General features: G+C 42.3%; 1 pseudogene; it reads right to left on the bottom strand.

Annotated features, from left to right (window-relative positions):
• Positions 1-2,180: 2,180 nt before the first annotated feature.
• On the bottom strand, positions 2,181-8,765 carry LOC117444820 (interferon regulatory factor 4-like; annotated as a pseudogene).
• Between the last annotated feature and the right edge of the window lie 293 nt (positions 8,766-9,058).

Genomic DNA, 9,058 nt, shown 5'->3' with positions numbered 1-9,058 from the left:
GTATCGTGAGCATGAGCTGGAGCAGCTTGGAGACCTCGGAGAGTGTGCCCTGCTGTAGGTCATCCTCAATAAGAAGCTGTATCAGCTCTCCTGGTGGCTTGTGAAACAACCTGTTGTTGTTCAGCGTGTGCAGCAATCCTGACGCGTCCAAAAAGCTTTAATTTCACAGCACAATCTATATGATTTTTAGATTTACCGTGCCTCTCAATTGCCCGTAACAGGTTGGCAAGGTCGATGAATCCTGAAGTTGCCCAAGGATTGTTCAGGGAGCACGAACCCTTGTCAAAAAGAAGACATGGCCACCAAAATAGACGCTGAAGTTTAGCGCTTCCAGTTAGCCACTCCGTGCGGACATAATTGTCCTCATTGAACGTCCGATTAGATCCCTTATTCCTCTGTGTACACAGCTCGAGTGTGGGCGTTGTCCTGCCATCTGCTTTAATTTTTAGTTGCTGCTGTAGCGGAAGTTTAGTGAAGTTATGCTTAATTAAGTACGCCAAATCTCCTCCCTCCATAATGCTTCATTTGCTTGATAATTTCTAACGGCGGTGATGACAGTTACAGTATTAAAATTGATGTTGATGTGATTGGATGGCAGTGTCCAATCAAATCGCCAGCCGCCCCTGAAGGGAAGCTAGAGGCGGCTAGCTTCCCCTGGCATGGCCCTGACCAATCACAGGTTGGCAGGGGCATCACGTGGGCCTCATCTGATTGGTTGATCCCTCAATTTTTTTTCACCAAGGGAAGCTAGATTCTGCTGGCCTCCTCTCGCAACAGTGAATGCAATCTACTGTTTCACCATGACATCTAGAGGGGCGCTGTTTCACTCTTTGTAAAATACTCAATGAGAATGGGGGAGAGACGGAGAGACGGTCCGGCAGAAACACACATGAAAGGAGAATTACAGAAACAAAACAGTGTTTTTATTTAAATTATAACTACAATCCGAAAAAACAGGGGAAGCCTGGCTTCCCTTGGCCTCCGGGAGAAAACGCCACTGCTGATTGCACTGTACAATCTCTTGTAGATTTTCTTGCCAATAAACACTCACTGGCTACTTTATTAGGTACACTAACGCAATGCATTTAGGCATGTAGACATGGCCAAGAGGACCTGGTGAAGTGAACAGAACTTCAGAATGGGGAAGAAATGTGATTTAAGTGAACGTGAAAGTCTCTGAGTATTTCAGAAACTGCTGATCTACTGGGATCACAACCATCTCTAGGGTTTACAGAGCATGGTCCGAAAAAGGGAAAATATCCAGTGAGCGAGGCGAAAATGCCTCGTTGATGCCAGAGGTCAGAGAAGGGCCAGACTGGTTAAAGATCATAAAGGCAACAGTAACTCAAATAACCACTCGTTCCAACCAAGGTACCACACATGGAACCTTGGAGCAGGTGATGCCACTGATGATCTGCCATGCAAAGTTGAATGTTTTCTCTGTAATGCTGAAGCAGTTTGGTCGTCTCCTACGGTGAATGCTGACTTTAAATGCTGTAGTGGATAACAAAAGATCTCCACAATAATGTTTTTTAGAGATATTCAAGCATCAGTTGTTGTTTTTTTATGTATACTTATTTTATGTTGCCATACATTTCTTAATTTATTTTTAATTTAAGTATAAGGTTAGCAATATTCTCAATAGTTGTCTGCTCTTTGTGTTTTATTATAACATAATAACATTGCTATTTGACTTGAAAAACCAGCCATTTGACGCACTGGAAAGTTGTAGTTCCTTTATTTGCTATTTTCTTACATGTTATGGACTTAATAATCACGTCATCCAAAATAACTTGCAACCCTGATGTTCTGCTCATAAACTCTGTGTGAACGTGGTTTTCCTCTCAGTTGTTTTTCTCAAGCAACCTAATCAAGTGATGACATCGTCCCTGCTCTTCTTGTAAATGATTTGGTCGTGGTGACAAATGAACTGTGGCTTCTTGTGATTGTTTTCCATGAAAGTGGAAACAGACTCTAATCTGTGAGCAGAAATCAGGAAGGCCTTGTCTCCAGCGCAGCGTGGAAAACGTGGCCGACCTCTTCCTCTCTATCCTCCCCTCGTGATGTCATCATACATGTTTGTGACAGAGACGCGTTTGATTAACCAGCCTCTTCCTGCACATGAACCACACTTCCTGTTCAGAAGCAGCTCACATACTTATGAACAGAGGTCGTAACAATTTTGCAATTGAGCCATTTATTTTTCTTTAGAAAACAGGAATGTGTTCATTAAATGTGTCCGAACATTCACTTTAACTCTTTCTTAAAATTGATGTATGCCAGTTACATTATAATAAAACAAATAGCAACTGAAATATTTCAAATTAAGTTGAAAAAGCTTATATAAAATCATAAAATCTGGTCCCTGAGTTTCTCACACAAACAGCCAAGCACAATAATCATAATTCACTAAATGGTGATGATAGTGTCTCCTAGCAATACAACAAATATTCAAAAGAGAAAATCCACACCATTCTCACCTCAGTACAGCAAATATGAAGCTACTGTACAATGAAGATTAGCTTAGCTTAGCATAAAGACTACATATGACTAGCCTCACTCATTTAAGTGTTAAACTATCTACCAGTAATCACCTTTAAAGCACTGATATGGGACATTACCTTTTATAAGGTGTATTTAAGTATAAAACAAGTGTAAAAACCATAGGTAAAACCGCAGTCTTACTCAAAACCCCACAAAATGACGTTTTTAAACTAAATTGTCTTTCAGAATAAACCAATAAAAAATAACATGATAAATTGTGAGCTTTAAAACGTTGCTGGTACTGTAGGAGGATTGTGTTACCTTTAGAGATAGTCAGGCTAACCAATTTCCCGTTTTCAGTGTTTGTGCTAAGCTAATCGCTAGCTGGCTCCAGCTTCATCTGTTCACTGTACAGACTCCAGAATGTTCTCAGTTTGTTTGACAAGAAACAACATTTCCCAAATGTCTAACTATCACTTTAAGGCACTTCATTTCATCACAAAGTTTTGTACAGTACAATCGCTTAAGCTGTCAGTTTTCTTTGCATAGTCAGTATGGAATATATTCATGGTGCCACAAAAATACAGTAAGGGGAGAAAGAATATGCAACTTTAGTTCCAGCCACACACACACACACACACACACACACACACACACACACACACACACACACACACACACAGAACCCTTCATTGCAGCACTGTCACTAAACGTCCATTATCTTCATATATACTGTCCAAGTTTGTCCTCCTGTCTCAGTTTCCTCGTCTCCTGTGTCAAAGGTCACAGCTGCATCCTGAAGGTTTCAACAGTCCCTGAGCCCACAGAGGTCACTCCTGCAGGCTGCTGCTGTGCAAATGATGTGTGATGGTCCTCTGGTAGTCCTCAGATGTGTTTATATGGTCTGTGACTCCGGGGTGCTCGTAGCTGCGGAAGTAGTGGCCCCCCATCTGCTGGGCGTAGTACAGGAGCTGTCTGGCAAACAGCGGCTCCACCTGACAACAGGAAGGTCAGACAGGTCAGTAAAAAGGTTAAACTGTCACCATTTTACATTGCTTATAGCTAAGATTCGTATCAAGATATCACAACTTATTTTGAAAATCCTAAAAGGTAGGAAGTGGAAAAATGGATTGGAAAGTAAAAAAAATGAAAGTCTGTGTTTGTCATAAATTTGAATCGGGGACTAACGAAACATTTCTAAAAACCCATTTACTAGCTTTAACCTGAGATTTCAACTAGAACTATTCGTCTTAAATGTTGTGTTTTTTTGACAAAATACTGTTAAAAAAAACAGGGTTAGAAATTGAAAATCGGCCTTAGTTTTCACACACGTTTTTCAGAGCTCAGAATCTCCACTTGATCTAAAAGGCGGACTATGGAGCAACACATTCAACACTAATATAGTTCAGGCCTTGGAATAACTGTCCACATCTCATATTATCTCCGAGACCCGGTGGCTTGCTCTGGTGTGTGCTCATTGAAAGCTGTTTCCCTGGATGATGGAAAGGGGACTTTTCTAAAACAATTGCTTGGTTGGTGGCTTGTTGTAAGTTGAGTTGTTACAGGAATAAGTAACTCTTAAATCAGCATTAGGGCTGCATCTAGTGACTGTTCTCCTTATGAATACATCTACCCATTATTTACCTGCTAATTCCATAACAGCAAATGTTTAATATCTTGTCAACTAATCACTCCCAAATAGAAATATGCTTTAATGAACACAGTCTGATTATTGGTCTGTAACAGTCAATTGGTTGAAGCTCTACTTTTTGGATTGTTTTTCTGGGTTTCAAATCTGTGTCAGAACTTCCATCATCTGAACAAATAGCAGAGATCACAGATGTGGAGGGAGAGTTGAGAGATGTGGAACTGGGCTTTTGCCTAATCTCTCTCAGAAACTGAGTTACTAAACATTATGACTATAAAGAACCCCTGCCTGACTTTCAAATCCTATTTTAAAAGTTAAAAAAAGGCTAAATGAAAGTAATATGGAGGTGGCAGGATCCTCACCTGGACTGTGAGGCTCTGTCTTTGTCTCTGTGCGTCCAATATGTCGTCTCCAAAACTCAGCAGGACCTGGAAGCGAGGTAGAGGCCGACCGTGGAGCCCGTAACTCTGAATCTCTAAAAGTCCCGGAATAGACAATATCACATTATAATCAGTTGACATAAAAAACATCTGAATTGATAGATTCACATGAATTCAGGATGGTTTCTCTCGAAGTGGCATGACCTTTGGGGTGATTCCAATGGAAAGTCCTGCTCACACCATGTATGCAAATACAATTAGCTGTCAGGCTCTTACACAGCTGGGGCTGGCTTAGCATGTGGGCGGGAGGATGAGTCTGTGAAGAATTGATGTGACTGCCGTCTCATCATGAAATACTACTTTAACAACTTTGCCCACCACAGTAATGTTGAATTTTGGGGGGAATAGTGTGTCTTAAGTTTTGTTCTTAGATGGCTTTAAGCAAAGCAGTTTACAGTAAATGAGGGGTAGTTTTTCCTCAAAGACGATTAAGGCTAACAGACTAACAAAACTGTTTCAAGTTCAAGTCTGCACTGCTGCCTTACTGATTTAAGTTTATCTGTGGCCCCATGTTATGCCTTTTATGAACTGTATTACTATTACATTTAAATTCACAGAGTGGCGTCCAATTCTAACTTCTTAAATGTGAATATCTGGTGTTTAATATTGTTGTAACTTGAATATCTTTTTATGTGGACTGCTTGTGACCTTAAAGGAAATCTGATGGCATTTTAACTTGTTATAGATCATAAACAATCCAAAAGAATCCCCAGATGAAATGATTATGAAGCGAGTTGCAGCCCTTCCCTGTCTCACCTGTCAGGTAGTCCTGCGTGTGGAGGAGTTTACAGGTGACCTCTCTCTCCAGTTTGTTGAGCTTGTCTCCATACTGGGACAGTCCTCCCTGCCAGTACACCCTGGCCCGGACACATTCTGCGGGCGTAGAGTCCGTCTGATCCCATCCACAGTAACACCCCCCTATCCAGGGTGGAGGGGGGGCTCGGGGGACCCTCATCTGTCCTCCTCGGAGCTGAGAGGCTGTCCACAGGCAGAGGCACCACCTCGGGAAGTCCTGGCGTCAGGTAGTGCTTCTCCTCCGGGGAGCAGGGAGTGAGGTGGCACCCCCTCCGGACTGGAGGTGGTCACCTCCCTCAACAGAGCGTCCCGGAAAATATACAGACACATGCAGGCGGATGTCTGAATGGAGGAGAAGAAGACACAGGTCGATCAATCTTTTCACATTTAATATGATCACGTTTTGTAGTTTAACTTATCATTGTGTGAGGATAAGTATAATAGGGCCCCTTTAAAATAAGTAGGCTAAAGTATTTTCATTGTTTACCTCCAGGTGTAAATAGCAAACAAACAGGTATTAACTGTTTTATCGTAATGTGTGGCTTTATTTAGATTCTAGGGCTAAATAAGGTATGAAGTCACATCGAAATCAAATGTAGCTTAGTGTAGGAATTCCCCTGGACCGACAGCCCTACTGATTTCAGATTAAAAAAGTGAAATTACAGTGTTTTCTACCTGAGAGCGCCTCTGCTGATCTGATGCCGGCGTCCAGTGTGAAAGGCGAGGGCTGGCTGTCAGCGGGGCCGTACGAGTAGATGGAGGCTCTGAGCTGGTATCCTGCACCCACAGAGGAACACACAAGAGATCAACACGAGCACAGAAAGGCACATGATGGAATTCTGGAGCTTCCATCTGAATGTGGAGTAACGTACCATTCTCCATGGACGGGCCCTGCCATGGCAGGCTGCGGGGGGGACAGGGACACTGAGGGAAGGGCAGGTCGGGCAGGGAGGCCGGCTCCTGGCAGTAATCTCTCCATCCACCCTCTGGTGTGGGAATGTACTGTGGCATCTACACACACACACACACAAACATCAGTTCAACATGCACAGTTAACAATCAGTTCTGGACACCTAAAAGCTCAAAAGAAATGACTCTTTTTAGAAAGAGCATTAGGGAGCACAGTAGTAATGTTAATACTGTTTTTGTTAGTACAGTTAGTATATTTTACAATGACACACTGTCCTTTTCATATCTCATGAGCCACTCTTAAATTAAAACGTTACCTTTTTTTGGAAACATTTAAAAAATTAAATATAATAATTTCATATTTCCTACAGGAGGACAGTGTGCACTTGGGTCAAAAATAAGTTTTTCTAAGTTGATATTTATGTTTGGTAAATTCAAACATACATATACTCTCTATGAAACTAAAATCACCTTATTTTGGCTAGTCTTGACAAGATAGAAATGCCACCACCTACAATTTAATTGTAAATAGCAACACAGATCAACAAGACCAGTCCTATTCCTATGTTATGTTCTACTTGTAATATCATTATTTCCAACAGCACTTGAAGGCAAGCGTCAGTGAGACTTTGGGATGAAACTCATAAACCTGGCATCTGGTGCATCCCAAGGTCAGTGGAGCATGCATAGGATGCTCTCTCATTCACTCTTACTGCTGCACACCAAACCTCTCTCTCACACTCTCTCTCCCTCCCTTCCTCTGTCTCTCTTAACCCACTCATTTGCATGTGTTTGAAAAATTCACCTGGCTCTGCAGGGCGGGGTAGGGGGAGTGCCCTGATAACTTGGACTCAGAGGACTGTCCTCCTGCCGGGGGTCCTGAACACAAGACAGAAGAAAAGAAACGTATAAACACACAGGCTACAGAGAAAATCCACACCTCATGACATCATGCAGCGTGACCTTCACTGGTTGGTTGGTTTTGACTACACTGAGGAGTCATTGACTTTATTAATCACTGCAGAGAATTTCCAACTTTGTCTCAAAAAACACAACTTACAATAACTATGTTTACCACTTATTTACAAAAATGTTCACCCAGTTTGGTTAGCTCTTACACTTTTAATCTTTATGCCATGGCTAATAAATCAACATTTTAAAAGCTGTATTGTTAGATATGTGAGGTTGTTGGAGGTGGGACTGACTTTTTCTTGGCGCCCTCAGGGATGAACCGGTACACCTTGTAGGGGTCCGAGATGTCCAACTGGCTCCTGTCCACCTGCTCATCGAAGTCATTGCTCTTGTTCAGGGCGCAGCGGAGGCGAGTCTTCCAGGTGGGGGGGTCCAACTTATCGATCCCCTCCCGGAACTTTCCTTTGAACAGCGCCCAGGCCTGCACACAGGTAACCGGGACTACTTTTTTAAAAAAAACTTTAAAAAGAGAAGCCTGATACTACAAACTTCACCGTGTTGTGTTTCAGAGCCCTCTCAAGAAGAACGTTTATTCAGCGCTAGTAATTAGTCGATTGTTTTGAGTTCTCTTGAATTAATCGATTAATTTCAATATTTCAAATGTGACGAAGTTCGGGTTTTCCACAGTCTTATAAGTAATCGGGTTATCTTTTCAGTTGGAATAATTGTTCAGACAAAAACAACTATTTTAAATAAGTCATATGTCCCTGGGAACTTGTGTCGACTAATTCTGGACTAGGCTCTCCCCCCAATGCTTAACTATTTTCAGACATTTAATAAAATACAAATAAATTAACAAAGTTATTGTCAGACTTTTAAATTAACCGTTGCAGAATTCGGGCTTTTGCATACCCAAAAACACAATTTGTATATGAAAAACTTGAAGACATCATAAGACATTAAAAAATAGAAAATGTTTACGATGTTGTTATTATTTTATAATGAATTGTAGGCAAGGGTTAGGGTTTGTGAAAATAACTATAACAAAAAATGTATCAAACGGACCATATATTATTTCTCGTAGTCCCCTTTTGTAGGACTTTAAAATCATATTTTGAGAACTTTTCATAATTTAAACGCCTATTTTCATACTTTTATTCTGAAAGCCATGTTCAATTCTTGCTGCATTTACAGCAGAGGATGCGGGTCTCTTACCTTGAAAAGCGCGGCATCCTCGTCGCGGTTGTAGTCCTGCTTCCCGGCGTGTTTCCAGGGGATCCTGAAGATGCTCTTCTCCTCGTTCTCCCACACCAGCCCCGGGTACTTCCCGCTGTCCACCTGCTCGATGAGCCACAGCCGCAGCTTCCCGTTCCCGCTGCTCACCGAGCCTACGTAATCCCCATCTCCGTTCATCTCTGTCCGAACACACGCAAGACCACTGTAAACTCCTGTAACTCAGTTCAACGTGCTGAAATGTGTAGTGAAACTAATGCAGAGGAGTCTATTCTATTAACTTGGTCTGATGGTGAGCTGCTGTTATCTGTGAAACTCAAAACCTGTCAAGTTTTTTCAAATCAATCAGTCTCAGAAAGCTCTCATCATTACGGAGGGCCCGCTTAAATCCTCCGCCTATAGCGCGTGTCGGGGGGCGGGTCAGAGCCGGGATGCTGAGAGGACGCACCTGCTGTCCGCCCGCCTCCTCTCTCTCTCTCTACTGCGAAGCTTATCTGCACACAGCGGCAGATCTCCAGTAACACACCGGGGGAAACCCTGCCGGCGTCAGTCACACAGAAGTGTCACACACCCGCACACACGGAAATCGTGGCACGGAGACGAAAACAATTCTTTGAAACGATAAAGCTTTACGAAA

This window comes from Pseudochaenichthys georgianus, chromosome 4, assembly GCF_902827115.2.
Source record: "Pseudochaenichthys georgianus chromosome 4, fPseGeo1.2, whole genome shotgun sequence".
Classification (NCBI taxonomy): domain Eukaryota; kingdom Metazoa; phylum Chordata; class Actinopteri; order Perciformes; family Channichthyidae; genus Pseudochaenichthys; species Pseudochaenichthys georgianus.
The sequence above is the reverse complement of the archived record's forward strand: the minus strand, read 5'-3'. Positions and strand labels throughout refer to the sequence as shown.